This window comes from Sylvia atricapilla, chromosome 2 (genome assembly GCF_009819655.1).
Source record: "Sylvia atricapilla isolate bSylAtr1 chromosome 2, bSylAtr1.pri, whole genome shotgun sequence".
Taxonomy (NCBI): domain Eukaryota; kingdom Metazoa; phylum Chordata; class Aves; order Passeriformes; family Sylviidae; genus Sylvia; species Sylvia atricapilla.
The window spans coordinates 65392687-65409562 of NC_089141.1; positions in this window are offsets into that span (position 1 = coordinate 65392687).

Sequence of the window (16876 nt, forward strand, 5' to 3'; positions counted from 1 at the left end):
GCAGCCGCCTAATGAATATGTTCTTGTAACACATTAAATGGGGGGAACCAAATAACTGTTATCGTTATGAAGCCTTTGTTGACGCCACAGATATTTAGGCAAGATAACAGACTGCACATGGCTTTGCCTCTCTTTGCCGGTGGATCCCAGGAGCTGATTAGCATGCCATGGCCCCATGGCTCGGGAGCTGTCTTCTGAGGGTTTGCAGCAAACCTGTGGGCTGTGGGCTGCTCAGCAAACACATGCAGACACAACCCTTCCCACTGATTTCTGTTCATCCGAGGAATCGACAGCCCTGGGCCAAGCCAGGCTGCCAAAAATTTTGAACTCTTTGGGGAGTATTTCCATTCTCATTTGTAAGGTAATGTTTTTTGGATAACCAGCTAAATCTGACTTGCAGTTTGGCTTTGTGATCCTTGAGTGAAACTTTTTTTTCACCCTGTTGCACTTGTGCCAGGTCCTTGGAAAGAAGAAAGACAAAGGAATGTGATGGGCACAGCACCAGCACAATCCTGTCCCACCTCTGCTGCAGCAGTTCAGAGGCTAATGCTAAACCTCTGTGCTGTGTCCAGGTTGTCTCTGAGTGTTGTATTACCTGAAAAGGAGGCTGAGAGACAGGCGTCTTACCTCATTTTTATCACAGAGAGACCAGTGCCAAATGTCTCTGGATCTACATTCACATGAATCTGCCTTCCCTTCGGCTGATGCTGACTAACCCCAGTACAGCTCTGCAGTCTTACAAAGATCTTTCAGAATCAGTCACTGAATACACAGTCCATTAAAATGCCTTAGAATATAACTAATATTAAAAATTTGGGGTTTTCCCCAAACACACAGAAAATTACGAGAATCTGCAACATGAAGAATCTCTTTATATCCTCTTTTTAAAATCCAAATTCAATTGATGATAGAGGGGTGTGTTCCTGTTGGCTGGGACGCCTGAATGGTTTGGGGCACAGACATGTTTCAGGTGGCTGATTGACCTAACTGGCTAAGACGGCACCAACACGTTCTTCAGCTGCACTGTGAAAATAGCAGCCTGCAGCAACATCAGAAACCTGTGTCTTCCCTAGACAGATGCAGTGGATAGGCCACATATGTAGCATATTAATACATAGAGATGAGATATATAGGCTCTTTGTCTCATCCTTCTAAAAAGGTTATTAACTGTCTTTCTTAGATCTAAGGGGAGAGATTGGCCAGAGCTGTCATATGTTCCTGTCAGATTTTTTATACCAGCACTGCAAATTAGGGCTTTGGGGAATTAGCAAAAAATAAAGGTAGGTGGTACAGAGCCAGCTGGAGAGAAATGTTGGATGTTGTATTTGCATAGGTTTTAACACAGACAGGATCAGAGTGAATTCATTCCTGTTGCAAAGGGCTGGCTTGAGACCCATGAAATACCCCATTAACCCCTGATGGCTCCACAGCTAAGGTGGAGGGAGATATGTCCTTTGTATAGACAAAATACCCCTCTTAAAGAAAAGCAGTCTGGCTAGGATGTCCACAGTGTTTCCAGCTGACTCCAGAAAGATGCGATGCAGTGTCGGAAAACGCCATCCCACAAAAGCCATACAACACAGCTATCACTAGAACCTGGAGGGGGAGATAAATACATCAATTTTTTTTCCAAGGCAGGAACAGCTATTATTGGCCAGGAATACAAGGGCTATAGAAGTGATGAATTTCTGCAGTAGAAGTCCAGTTACAAGAGTCCTCTGCTTTGGTGTGATTTGTTCACTGCGTATGTTTACAAAAACAATGCTATCAGGTCTTATCCTTGCAAGTTGGCTATTTATTTATGATAATATACAGGCCATATCTTGTCATAACCTGGGTATCTCCCAGGCTGCCCCAATGTACAATGCCTTCATGAAAGGGAGGGGGAGAAGGACCACACCTGTTCCAGCCTGTTCCCACACGAGAGTGAGGCATGCAGTGCTGTGGTCAACAGAAGGAGAAACTGGCTAAAGAAACTGAGCCAATAGTAAATATCATTAACTGTCTGCATTTGAAGTTCCAAGTACAGAACTATCACAGGAGAGTTTATTTCCAGCCTCATCCAAGCTTTACTTTCTTTGTTTAGATGGTTCTGGGCAGCTGGAGGCAAAACCTTATTATTTCATTGCTCCAAAATGTTCCATGGGCACCTCTTGCCCCATACATACAATAGAACACTAATAGTTATAATAGCAGCAGTGGAAGGCTCATGCAAAAGACTTCAAGACTCATCCCTGCCCAGTTAAAAAAAAATAAATCCAAATACATAAGTGTAAACTACAAATAAGCACTATGAGAGTTTACAGGATTTTAATGTTTCTCAAAAATCTACTGTGCATCAGTACAAAGCTTTGCTCACTAGGAGAGAGAGAAAAAGGTTTATTCATACAGCTAGCAAGTTGACTTCAACTATTTTACTCCTATTGTTTTGAAGACATTCCTGTTTTCTTAAAAAAGAACTTTCTCTACCCAGAACTGAGCTGCTTCTGCTTGATTATTCAGCAAAGTCACCATAATTCTTCTGTATGACCAGTCTGTCACCATCTAAATAATTGCCGTGTCACAAATTCAACATCATAACTTTACAGTGAGATGAAGCAAGAGGAAACCACCTGAAAGGTAAGCAGATGTAGGCAATGACACAAGTCAAAGTGACCCTCAGTGTGAAAACTCTCCCACACAAGACAAATGAGAGCATTTGGGTCACAGAACAGTCAAGTCTATGTGAAGGGTGGAACATATGGAAATTTTTGCTGTTAATTAGGGTGTGCCTATGGCAAGGCCATTGCAGTTGGACTTCCTTCAATTCAGAAATATTCATCTCAGCATAATGGTCTGGTTGGAATTCAGAAAGGAAAAAAAACCCAGGCTTGTGGGGTTGGTTTTTTTTGTTTTGTTTTGTTTTGTTTTGTTTTTTCCTTAAATAAATGCCAGAACACACTATGTAGAAGTCAGGAGGAATAACAGTAGAAGGAATGGAAGAATTCCCAGAGTCTGAGCTGGGAAGGTGATGCCCCAGGGTGAGGCATCCTGTTTTGGGATACCAGCTAGGACAGAGGTCCCATACCTTTCTGTTCTGCTTAGGGTAATTTTCTGCCCCTCACAAAATGAGGATAGTGATGTTTAATGGCCTCTGTAAAGTTCACTGGGTTGGGATGAAGGCAATCTGGACTTTGTTCTTGTCACTTCCATCACTGGTTGAGTGATGCTGGCCTGGTTCCTTTGCTCTGTCCTGGGTTCCTCAGCTTAATCAGGGCCAGCAATACCGACCTCCTCTATAAAGAGCTTTCCAGTCCACAAAAATCTGGATGTTATTATAATGGTTGGCAATCACATTATGAGAGTGGGATTAATTTTTTCAAATTCAGATGTTTAAAATATTTTAACTCTTTCCTAACAACCCCAAGACAATTCTAAATTCTACAGTCACTTTAGAAATTAATATTGTCTATGGTTTTGTTCACAATATTTAGGAGACTGGATCCAATCACAAAATATAAATGCAGTCCAGAAGATGAACTACATTTAGACTCACCTTTTGAAGGAACTGTTGGATACTCAGGAATCGAAATCTCAACGAATGAAGAGAAACACAAAGAAATGTGTAATGGATCCAGCTTTTCCAGGCTTATTTTCATTACCAATGATTTAGTAATAAAGAGGAGTCTTGTGATTCCTAAATAAATCAAAGCCATCCATATATCTGTTAAGGTGATGGCTGTTTCTCCAGTGAAGTAGGGATTTTTTTGTCATTTTGCTCTTCTTTGAGCTGAACTTCAACAAAAATTGAAAATCAGGATTAATGGTGAAATAAAGTTCTTTGGATATCCAAAGACATGGACTTTGGATAAGGTCAGTGAACTACAGCCTTGTGTCCTCACTGGGCCTCATACAAGTATGAACATGTGTTCCAGATGACCACCCTTGTCACAGTACCCATGATGTATCTTATGGGCCTGACACAGCATGACACTTATGCTCAGGGGAAAACCTCGAGTTTATTTAATATAGTCTCTCAATGCTAATAAAGAACTTAGGAACTGATAGAGGATTTTAAATAAGCCTTTAAAATTATGCTCTCTCACCTGGGCATGAATAGGTCCCAATTAGCATTTTGAATGAGATAAATTGCTGTAGATCCAAGCAGGTAATCAATCATACTTTATCTAGGCCTTTCCAGGGGTAGATAGGGTGAATGAAACTGCAGTATTGAAAAGAAAAAGGATACAATACACCAGCCATGCTCCCTACACACTCCAGAATAAAGACGGGGAGATTTTAGAGTCTCCACTACAAGGACATGCTCCTTTTTGTGAGTATGCTTTACCAAAAAAGAGGTCACACCTTTAATTTCTTCTGCACAATCTGAGAAATGGAGCAAGCAAGACCAGCCAGTTGTGTTCCAGACACCATTCTTATGGTCTGTTTCCCTTTGACATTTTCTGCTACCCATTTTCTGTTTCAACAGCACGTACTCACCAGTTCATTTGACAGCATCTGCTGCCCTATACATAGACCTGCTGATTACATCAGCTTCATTGAGGTTCAAGAGCAACTCAAATGTGAAAGAGAGCCCTCATTTAGTTCCACGGTAATCTTGTAAATGCTGCATGAAGGCACCTCTAATTTCCCAAAGGACACATTGACCCACAGGCACTGGAGGACACCATCATCCTCCATCATTGTTTCAGCGGCTGAGAACTTGTAAGGGGTTGAGAACTTGTAAGGGGTTTTTTTGGTTGTTTTTGTTGTGTTGGGTTTTCTTTCCGGAATGATTAAACAATGGAAATCTACATCACATGAGATCTTCCAAATACAGCCTGTACTGATGAGGAGAGATATATTTATCTCCCTTTGTACTTTTCTGAGACCACCACAGATACAAAGAGTAGAGGTTATTAGGTCTGATGTCACAGCCTTTCTATACTGCAACTGAACACACAGAGTTGATTTTATTGACTAGGCTTATATCACTGAACATAGGTATCCAGAAAAAGATTCCTTCAGTGACCTGGGAGAAGAGACGGGGTTGAGGAAAAACATATTTTGATTTTCCTTCAATTAAGAACGTGGTGAAAAAAAAAGGAGAATATACAGCAGCAATGAGATGTTTTCCACTGTATAGGTATTCGCAGTCCAGTGTATCTGAAAGTTGTGAAATTATTCATGGGCTTTTTCTCTGAGATAAGTCAGTGGAGAAAGATAATATCTCCTCTCGGCTACTTTCTCCTAGGCTTGAGATAACCTCTGATGTTGAACTGGCTTACTTCATATGGCTAGAAAAATCAAATAGAAGACAAAAGTTGGATGCTTTATTCAGATAACCATCCATTTCTTTGGCAAATTTGAAATACACAGAAAATAGCTGAAAATTTCCCAAAATATACACAACCCCCCTCAATAATTTCAAGAGTCATTCTTGCCATATGTGGAAAGACTGTCTAAAATGAGACAACATTATTCCTTATTTATGTTCATTGCTACTCTTACAGAGAACTCTATTTATTTATTTATTTGTTTCCACAGAAATGTAATGATAGTCATCCACTCTTGGTTCTTTTCACCTCTGTTTTTCCATACAGTGCATGAAGGACAGCAGTCTTTCCAGAGCTGCTTCTGTTGCAATCACAGTTGTTATGTTGCAAGCAACAAATTTAATATTTTCTGCTACTCTCCCTTCAGGGTAGGTCATGTTTGAAGCAGTAGTTAGGATTCTATTTCACTGATAGCCATGTCCAAGAAGAATATAGTTTATTTGAAAACACTACGTACACTTGCTCAGTCAAGGAGCACAGAACTCTGCATTTTTAGATTCAGCTGACATGCACATTGGTTAGGCACAAAGTCTTTACCTTCTAGTATGGCTAATACTAGAATTTGGCTTTCCTTAGCCAGGTTCTGGAGGGATTTCTTTAAATAGACATGACCAATTAATTGACTTAAGCCAAAAGGAAGATTACTTGTTAAATAAAATTTGGTTTTGGTTAATTCACATTTTAGAACTGACTTGGATGGTTTGGAAAATCCAGGAGGCAGTGTAAACACCTGCATCCCGAACCAGTGTGAGCAGTAGCTATACCACCCCTTAAACTGTGCTCCCTGAACAGTTTTGCAGCTAGAGTAAAATAAGGCAGCATTTATAAAACTTCAGCTGGTTTTCTACTTTGAGGCTTAAAGACAATTCTTGGGGCTTCTGTTGCAAGGATCCCAAACACAAGTTAATTCAGAGGATGGATGAAGCAATACAGATGAGTTATCTGAAAATGCACTTCAGTATCTATTGTTGTCACTGTCTGCACTTAATATGTGTGACAGACACTACAAGAAGTGCCAATACATTATTCAAACAGGCCATCCTACTGAGAAATAGGCAGCTGTGGTAAAGGGATGCTTGGACAAGCATGCTATATTGGACGGAATTCAAAGCAAAAAGACCTCCCGCAGTCACACAGGAATCACTCTACAGAAGCTTTGTTTTTAAGTGAGATGCAAACAGCTGCAAACAGTGGGCCTGGATAGCAGGTGTGATCCACAAATGACAGCTCTGACCATCTCTTTTCCTTTCCTATACCAGACCAAACCACATTTGAAGGCAGCCTTGCAGTAACTCATGGCAGACTTCTCCACCTTACTCTGCCATTTGGAGCATGTTGCTGTTCTCTCTCCACAGACTGCCCACATGGTCTGGTCTCAGTCCCAGGCCCACAGATACTCATTTCTGGGCTGTGAAAGCAGCTGCAAACTGCTTAGATCTATGGAGCAGGTGGCAAACCCTTGATCCCTTGCCAGGGCTGAAGGGATTCTGTTGTGAAGGTGTTTTGGACCTTACCTGCATTCATAGACACAGAAATAGTTATACATCTTGCAGGATATAATCAAACTTGCTGTGCTAAATCCAGAGATGCAAAATGCAGACTTCAGAGCCATGGCAGAGATCTCAACAGAGTGACCAGAATAGGAAAATGTAGAAGTGTATGTATGACAGAGGATGAAAATGGGTGCAGGCAGCTGCTCATCACATAGCACAGGAGTACACAGTGCATTGGGCAATAGTCACAGAGGCACAGGGGGTTATTCTGGTCTCACCCTGTTTTCTAGACAATCCCTGCTAGGTGGCTATATCTAGTCACCGGGTTTCCCCAAAACAGCTGGAAGAACCAAGGATCTTAGCATATAAACTAAAATCTACTACTTTTCTGAGAAGAAAAAGAATCTCATTAAAGACACCATTCCCCATAAAAAAGAACAGCGACATCCAAAGTGCCATACATCTACCAATTTGATAGGCAAAACTGAAAAGCTCTGCCAGGTTCCCTTGCCTGTGGAAGAAAAATTCACCTCTGCCTCAAAACAGGAGCCAGTGCTGATGATTTCTAACTAATAGGTCAAAACAGAAAGACATGCTTGCACACTGGTTGGTTTACCAGAATAATTTATGTTGTTCAGCTAATTCCTGAGCAACAGCAACAATATTCACTGCTCACTGAGAGACTAAGTCTGTCAAGGGAGTAATTTTCCCCATGAAATATGTAAGCAGTTGAAGAAGCAGAGATGGGAAGAGTCCATTTTTACATATCAGATATATTCTTGCTTTGCTATAGTGATGGAACTTCAAAGGAGAGTTAAAATGATAGGTGTGGCTCAGTTTACACATCCAAATGTGTCAAAGGCTCAGCACAGTACCTGTTTGAAACAAGCTGCTTCCCGCCACAAAGGACTGTGTTGCCTGTGCCAGAGGATGCAGTCAGTACTGTAGTCACCTTATTTCCCCCTCTTTCACTTTTATCAGCTCATAAATTCTAAGCGTTCACGAACACATTGTCTTCTCAGACAACAGGCTTCAAAAACAAGGGGGACAGATGTGTTTTCACAGGGCTAGGTGGCTCAAAGGGTTATACAGCGATAAAGATCTACTCACAAGGGGATTCACATGAGAATATACACAGGATATGATGATAGGGATTAAAAAAAAATCAAGGTAGCTCACAAGACTAAGAAAAAGAGAAAACATTCAAAAATGTAAAAATCCCCAAACCTGATGCATTTCGGGATCCTAACTGGTAACTGCTGAAGCTGTGAGAAGACAAAGATCATTGAGCTGAAATATTAGTAGTAGTTCTTTCACAAGGGAATGAAAGGTCACAATGACATCTTCTCTCCAAGATGTAGTTTCCTAATTTTCTCCCCAGTATCAGGAATGAATTCACTGAGAAAGCTGTGCCCTTGTGGAAGGCATGAAATCTTCTGCTTAATATTTACATCTTTACTAAGTGGTAATATGGAAAACAGGTTTAGGGAGTGTAGAAGCAGGCAGCTTGGGGAATACTCTGGCTTGGTCTGAGGCTCTGCAGAGGCAGAGAGCCATCTACCGCCAACAAATAAAATAGAAAGCAGCCCCACAGGCTTCCTGAGAGTCGCATTTACAGAAAACCATGCCTCACAGGAAACAGCTTTGCTTGGCACATGAGGCTATCCATGCTAGCCAGCATCAGGACAAACCTGTCTCAGGAAATGTAATATTTTCTTCTCCTACTGGCATGTTCGTGCTGCATCTTGGGGAAAAAATCAGGAGCAGATGATGGAATGGAAGCCTTTTTCATACAGAAATGCTGCAGGTTTTTGGATACCATTTGTGGAAAATCTCTTCTCCCCGTCTCTCCACCCAGCTCCACATGCACAGTCAGATTCACAATGAATCCTCAGAGGCTGAAACGCTCTGAGCTCTGACAAGGAAGGGCAGTGAATGGAGGCCAGAAGTGCAAATTGGAGTGCTGGGAGCTCACCGCAGGTAGCTGAGTATCAGATTATGCAGGCACCACAGACTACAGCTTCCACCTGGAAGGCAGAGAAACAAAAGCCTCCCTTTGTGTCCCAGGGTTTTGCAGGAATTAAACACAGCTCCTCTTTGTGGTAGACCCAGACTCTCACAAGGAACAGGGAACAGCCAGTGAACTCCCAGGCTGTCCTCAGGGAATGGACTATTTTAAGCCTGCTTGCAAACATCTCCCTGCATATGTGCTGTATTTTCACGGAAGAATAATTTAATCTTCATTGCCATCATTAATTTTTGACAGAGAGCACCATATGACATCCTGTTTACAGCCCACTAAATCTCCATTATGAAGCCATGCTTACAGAAAGAAGAACAATCTGAAGAGCTGTGTTAACTTTTATGATTATATTCCAGCCCTGAAATACAGAAACATGATTGAAGTTACACATACAATACAAAAAAAAAAAAAAAAAAAAAAAAAAAAAAAAAAAAAAAAAATTAAAAATCTTGTTTAAATAACCTGTACTAATACAACAGATACCTTTAAAAAGACCTACATAACACATTGGCATTCATCCTTATGCAATATTTACCCTGTTGTTTCCAGCTGTGTTGAACAGCACAGGTAAATTCTGCTATTTGGAGAAATTCTATGACAGCAGCAGAGATTTAACCCTGGTGAGCAGGATTTTGTTAATACTTCTTATACTTACATCCTTTGATTTGAAAATATGGGTTTTGGTGAGATCTGCTACTTTTCCCTGGGGCAAAAAAAACCCACTCAGAACTAAAAACCACCATCAGCAAGGAGAATTGAGGAGAGCCAAAGGCTCCAGAAGGCTTCTGGCACAGAGGCATTACAGCCACCAAGGTTCTGAGAGGGACTTGTAAAACCAGGAACAGTTCAGCAGCCACAACACAGGCAAATGGCACAATTGCACCAGTTCAACAACAGGGAAAACCCATAGTTTAGGCTTAAATTTACCCAACTAAGTTAGGCACACCCAATTAATTTAACATTTTTCAAAAGACAGTGAAACAAGAGAGGTCCCTCCAGGGAGTAATTCTAGTCTTAGACTAAACTATTTGAAAGATAAAATAGAGCCAGGATTATCCTCTGGAGTTCTCCCACTCTTCCCCTCCTGCAGAGAGTGCATAGAAATACTCATAAGTATATATATAATAGGTGCCTAAAGACTGTGAGGTAAATTTGGACAATCACTATCTTCTAACCCGCCTCCTTTGAGATGAGACTTTCTCTTTGCAGCAGTTTGAAGGACATCCAAGACACAGCCAAGATTTCTAGTCCTACCTTACTATTTCAGGTGAGACTATTCTCTTCCACTATCTACTTTAATAAGTATATATTCTATTAAGCATTTTATGAGGCATTTAAGTATATATATTTAATACAGTACTTGCCTTTCAATCCTGCTCCTAGCAGCAATCATTCTTCACATACACCCAGTCTCCTTTGGATTCAAGAAAGCTGAGTCATGGCTTAATACTCTAAAATGATTCCCATTAACATTAGCTTCCAGTCATCAGTTTCTAAGAAAACCTCAGTGGCAGTACTGAAGCAACAGCTCATGACTATGCAGGGCAAACCCTGGCTTGTGTGGATAACTCCAGTCAGCAGGAGTCCCTGGAAAGTATTTATCTGGAAATCAAGGTGATAAAAATTAGACACTACAGCAAACAGCCCTGTGGCTAATTTATAACTTTCATAACCAAAAATCAACCAAAAAATTCTACAAAAATTTATTATTGTGTGTATTTTACAAATTTACACAAAGCCTGGGTTTTGGATTCATTAGTCTTTTCAGTCTCCAAAAACCTAGCAGCAAGTACATGTAACTCTCTTTGTTAGAGGAATTAGTAAAATTCCGGAGATTTGTTTTGGTATGGTTTTGCTTTTGTGTTTTTCTTTTTCAGCTTTTTATTATTATTTGTTTTTTGGTTTTGGAATTATTTTTGGAATTATTTGGGTGATAGAGACAAAATTAAGAATAACACTTTTAACTGTTTCCTACCATGTTTTCTCACAGCCAAGGTTTTTACAAAAAGAGCAGGAAATGTTTTTGTCACCATCAAGTACTCCATAGCATGAGATTACTGGTGGCTATCAGATATGACCATATTTTTCTTTCTTTTTTTCCCTCCTAATTATTTATTTTTATTAGTAGTACAGCCTGTTGAACTTCACATTCCAGTGAGGGCATTGCACAGCGTTCATCTGGGAAACACTGATGTCCTGCTGGACACCTCATCCATGACCCCCATGTATGCTCCCTCAGTTCAGGTTCTTTTGCCTTCCCCACCCATTTCCTTGAAGAAAAGTTGTCCTCTCTAAAAGCATAATGTTCCCAGCTGCCTTCTGCCTATTTCCCATGTCGATGACAAGTGCCCTCCCCAAGACTTCTCCCCTAAGCCCTTGGTACCTATGCTCCTTTTCCTTAGAGACACATTCCTGCTTCACAGCCCTATCTCAGCCACCGTGAGAGGGCTGCAAAGAGCAGAGGAAAGTTGAGGAGTGCTCCTCGACTCCTAGAAAGCACACTTTGCCTTTGCTGCCCACACTCCTCTGCGGAGCTCTCTCTGCTGCTGCTCCACCACTACCCACACCTGCCCCTTCACTTCAGGTTTCAGGGCTGCAGCATAAGGAGCATGGGGTAGGAGGCAGACAGAGAGGGCACATGGACGTGGTCTTGCTTGCTCTGAAGTTTACACCACATCTCAATTGCCTGGGTCATCTCTGTCTCAGCCTGATGCCCTGCTCCTCTATCCCTCCCTGACACAGATGTGGTGAACCTTGCCCTCTGTGAGCTACCTGGCTTCCTTCTGTCTTTCCCTCCAGCATGCAGAGCAGAGAGAAAATAAAGCTTTGAGTGCACACTGCGTTCAGGAAAGTATTGAGTGAAACGGCTACTTTTACTGACACTTCTTTATTCCCATGGCTATTAGGGGCAAAACTGAATAAGGGAATAGGATTGGTGATCACATCAGCTCTGCACTCTGGTTAAAGGGAACTCTGCTGAGAAACTGGTGATCTGCTTTTTCCTCCCATCTATATCTAATGCATTTCTGTCTAATTGCTCTGACATTTACCTAGTGGAGGTCAGATGTAGGATTTGGAAGAGAGAATATGTTTCAGTGAATGTAACAATTAGATTATGTAAATGAGAAGACTGCTTAAATACTTAGGTAGCAGACTTTGCAGAAAGCTCAACATCCCAAACCTTTGCAAGCTCAGTTAATCCTACATGGTATAATAGCCATGACCATGTGTGGCTTTTCATGTGAAGGCAAAGGAAGTAATAAAAGCTTCTGTAAAAGGATGACTAAAGGAAGCCACTCTCAGTACACAAGTCTTATTGGCCCCACAAAATCAAAGAAATTTGCTGCATATCCTTGATTCCTCTTTAATGAAATTATATTTATCATTTACGTGCAGAGACCAATGTATATTCTGACATTAAAAGAAAATAAAAGTTCAACAATCAGATCATGTGGGTGCTGTTACATTTGGAGGGTTAAAAAAGCTAATGCCAAAGAAGTTGTCTGCTCTAACTGCCTGAACTTGGCATTTGGATTTTTCTGAAAACAAGATTTCCTCTTCACCTGCAGGACAGAGGCCAAGCCAAAGAGATGCAAGGATTTTGTGCACTGGATCTTTGTTTGAAAGCTCACCTCTTCCTTTTTCATGACTTGAGAAGTTTTAAGTGAACTCGCTGAACTTGCTCTTTGGGAAGAGGAAAATGTTTTACCCTGTTCAGTGTTACAGTGACTTGGTGTTTGTGGCAAAACTTAATGTGTGACTTGTTTCCTGTGGGAAAAGGAATGCTGTTTGTGAGGAGCAGTGATTGAGGGTGCCATCAGTGTGCTTTAGGGATAGAAAGAATTTTGTTGGTAGGTGCTTTCTCCTGCCTATATCATTACTGTGAAAGGGCAGTAAGCATTGTATCTTGAAATGCTTACAGCTTGGAGAGGGTTGCTGGCAGAGCTCCAGAGAGATATCCCAACCTGATTTGAGCATCCAGAGCTTATGGGGACAGGCACCTCCAGCAGGCAAAGAAAAGTGGCATGGGTTTTCCTCACATGTCTAATGCAATCCCAGCTGTTGTCGTCTCCTGCAGTATATGTTCCCTCCTACTCTTCTGTTTCTCCTTTTCCTTTCCTGTCTCTGGGCCACTAAACTTTTAGTCGTGTTTGAAGTGGTTTGCTGCTGTGCACACACTACAGATGGTGATAGAGCCCACATTTATTCTATGACAGATATATGGAACCAGGCCCTAAACTTCACCATGCTCTATCTACTTGAGGCAGCAGCAGGAGCAAATCCTTCTCCTTGACCTTTCCCTGCAGCCCCAGGCAGCAGCAAATCCTCCTTCACCTTTCACCTTTGCTCCAGGCAAAATTTTATTGCTATTCACTTTCCTGTTTCACACAGGATGGACTACAGTTTATTTCTGTGTTCAGAGGTTTACACTGAGATGCTCTTCAGACTCCCCTAAGATGAGGGGCAAGAAAAGTAAGAAAATAAAAATAATAATAAACAGCCCTGAAACTACTAGCTCGGATGGCACTGCAGTTAAAGAACAGCAGTTTTGGCATGTGTGGAGAGACAGTGACAGCATCACACTTCCCTCTTCTCCTCTTCCTGCCCTCCCCAGCCTGGTGACTAGAGACCCCAGCACTGGCGCCTGGGAGCAAGACTGGGCTGGAGAGGCCTATCAGGATTGAAGCTCACAGAAGGGAGGGAGTACACCCAAAGGAGCAGAGGATCTGCCACAGCCTAGATAGCCTGAGGGTTTGTGTTTTGTTTAACAGCATGTTCATTATAATTTCCCTCAAACATGCCATGGCAGGGTGGGAGGTTGGAGTGGGGGAGGGTCAGTAATTGAGATCCTTTGAGGGTTCAGTCCTGCTCATTATTTGAATCTCTTAAGTATAAGAATTAACAAAGAGGCTGTGGAAGCTGTCCATGTTATGTTTTCACTGCTGGAATTTTTTCCAAGATGCATTTTTGACCAGAAATCATGCTTTTTGTTTCCTTAACAATTGTGCCAACCATTAGGCTATTATGTAGAGGGTGTGAGAAGAGGTGCTGCACCTATACTTTTCTCACTGCTATTTGCAGTGGATGGGAGAGAAGGAAGTAGTAAATACTTTAGGACTCATCACAGCCAGAATAAGGTGACATCAACATTAGATGAATAAAATTCACTCTTTGGAGGTGTTTCTACAAAGTCAGTGTTGACCCAAAAATCTTGATGAAGGTTAAATCAAATCATCCCACAATACAGTTGTACATCTACCTAACCCAAATATAATTGCCCTGGGCTGATGCTGCTCTTCCCACCTCTTTGATTTAATGGTAAATTTTTGGGACAAAGCACATCTTTTGCTGTCTTACAAGATTTATGTTGTATCATCTCTTTAGGCTCTGTAACATCACAAATAAATATAGTTTACTAAAGGAAGGGATCTTCTTTTAGCAGCTTTGCACCATTTGAGTGCTTTGGCTCCCTAGGATGCTATGATCATTTCAGGTGGTGCTGGAAAAATATATACTTTTTTGTAAGGGGTAAGTAGAACAAATGTCAAGAAATCAGAATTCCTCAAAAACTGACATGGTATCAGGAGCTTTGGTATACATAAGCTGCTATAAAAGGAGAAGTGTTTCTCACATCTATTTTATTATTTCCTACTTAAATTCCATTTCTTCCTGCCCTCCCACACAACGGCTTTCCACAACTCCAGCCCCCTCAGCTGAAGTTTTCTCCAGGGCTGTTTGACTGCATCAGGCTGTCTTCCTCTGAGAGATAGTTTAAAATAAACCCCCAAAACCTTCATGTACTAGAGGTGTTATCAAGATCCAAACCCTGGACCTTTTAATGACTGGCCAGCTGTGGCCAGACATATGAAATATGCTCTGGCTTTGCTTGGGCACAGTTTCTGTAGAAGCATGCAAATGAACCCCAAGGAACAGCCAGACAAGGTTCTCTGCCTTTTTTCAAAAGATGGAAAGTAATATTACTGTCCACTGAGCTGAATTTTTTTTTTTTTTTTTTTTTTTTTTTTTTTTGAAAATACAAGAGCTTTGATGCTAAGTTTCTCCAGCAGGCTGAGGTTGGTAAGAACATCAACCACAAGCCAAAGAAATGGTCAGAAATGTCACCCCTTCTGAAGAATGTGAACAGGACTACAATGGCTACACATGTGGGGGCCAGCTGGCCTGAAAGGGAGAAAAGATCCTGTCCTCCTGCCAAGGATATAAAGTACTAAAAGCAGTTATGACACTGTGAGCTCAGCATTCCTCCTTTCACTTCCCATTTAGAGTAGGAAGGATATAGCTTTTACTTGTCTATAAAAAACATGATAAAATTATGTTCTTCCAAAAGAACTGCTACATTTTCTTCTTCCATAACATGCAAATACCAGAAGTTACTTGGTATGAAGTTTTCGGGATCACCGCAATGGAAGAAGGCACAAAGGTCACAAATTTTGGTCAGGATGATGGCCTGACAATGCATCTAACCTCAATAGCTGTGAGAGCTCAGCAGGCAAAGGGCTGCAGGGAATCGCTGCCCCCAGAACTGTGTAACCCCATCCCTGCATGCAGGACCCCAGGCTATGCAGTATGGAGGCATATTGGTTACGGCATCTTTAAGATACTCTCTCCCTCTCCAAAGCCTTAAGCACTGCTGAAGTCAATGTTGCTCCTAATTATATCTTAAATAAACATGTGACATCAAAAAATTACTCTATAGATTCTCCCTCATCTATATTTACTCAGGCATAATAGCAGCTGCCTACACGATTTTTGTCTTGCTAATGCACAGCAATAATCATAGAACCACCCACAGCCCATCTATTTTGGTAGAGTGCAGAAATAGACATTAAACCTATAAATGTCAGAACATGCCTTCATTTCAGATGTTAGTATTATTTAAATTAGCACTTGAATGATGTTTCCACAACGTGATAGCTTTTCAAATGATGGTATATTGCACATGAAGTGCACTGGCCCTGCTTTAAGCACCTTCAACCCATTAGGCTCATCTATAATTTGGTGCTTTTAGAAAAGCAAACACATCGTAGAAGAGCTGTGGTCTTTTTTGCTTATGCCCAGAGGTCCTCAGGGAATTGCTGATGCCATAATTACCTGAGTAGGGCTTGAACATGGGGCTCTGGTGAGGAGGTAAACATGGCTTGTGCTTGTTGTCCACATGCATTTGGAAACAGCTGTGTCTGGGTGGTTGGAACATCACACTATCTGAACATGTCCTCACATTTCAGAGTGAGCACAGTGCTCACTGTGAAAGCAATGCTGTTGGAGGAAAAATGTGTTAACCTGAAAATCGAAGCAGCAAATCATGTTTTCTCTCTAGGTCTCAGACACACAGGAGCAAATACTCCACCTTGCTTTTGACCACTAAAACACAGTAAGATTAATTAAAAGAAAACCAGGAAAAAAGAACTGATTATTTGAGATTTAGTAGACATTGGGAAGCTTATTGAAAGGAAGTCTTGTTTTAAAAAGACAAAAACAGGGTAAGTGCGAAATCAGACAGCAGTTAGACCAGATCAACTTGATGTTGCTTTCAAGAAACACAAATTCTGCTCAAACAGAGCACTGCAAAAGGAGACACGTGAGATCAGATTGCTGGGAACAATATATGCCTGTTTTAGGGTGAAGTGCTTCCATAATTCTGTTACACAAGAGCAAAAATGAAATACTGTAAGACATCCATTTCTGAGAAGGCCCTATATGTCATTTAGTAAGTCTTCTCATTATAATAAAATCTTTGACCATAAACATCACATTTTATTACAAACTGCATGCAAATAGAACATCCTGATTCATCAGACAGGAGACTAAGTTCATACTCCTCTTTAAAGAGCCACAGCAACCACCAAACCACCACACATACACACGAGCTGCATGTACAAAACCAACAGTGACACCTCGTGGGCAATATTTAAGCACAAATCTAATAATTACGATTTCTTCCAAAATACCAATTTTAGGAGATTGATCATTTAAAAAAATGAAGGTATATGTTCTTTTGTAGCACTGGGAGGGGGGGTGGGAATCAC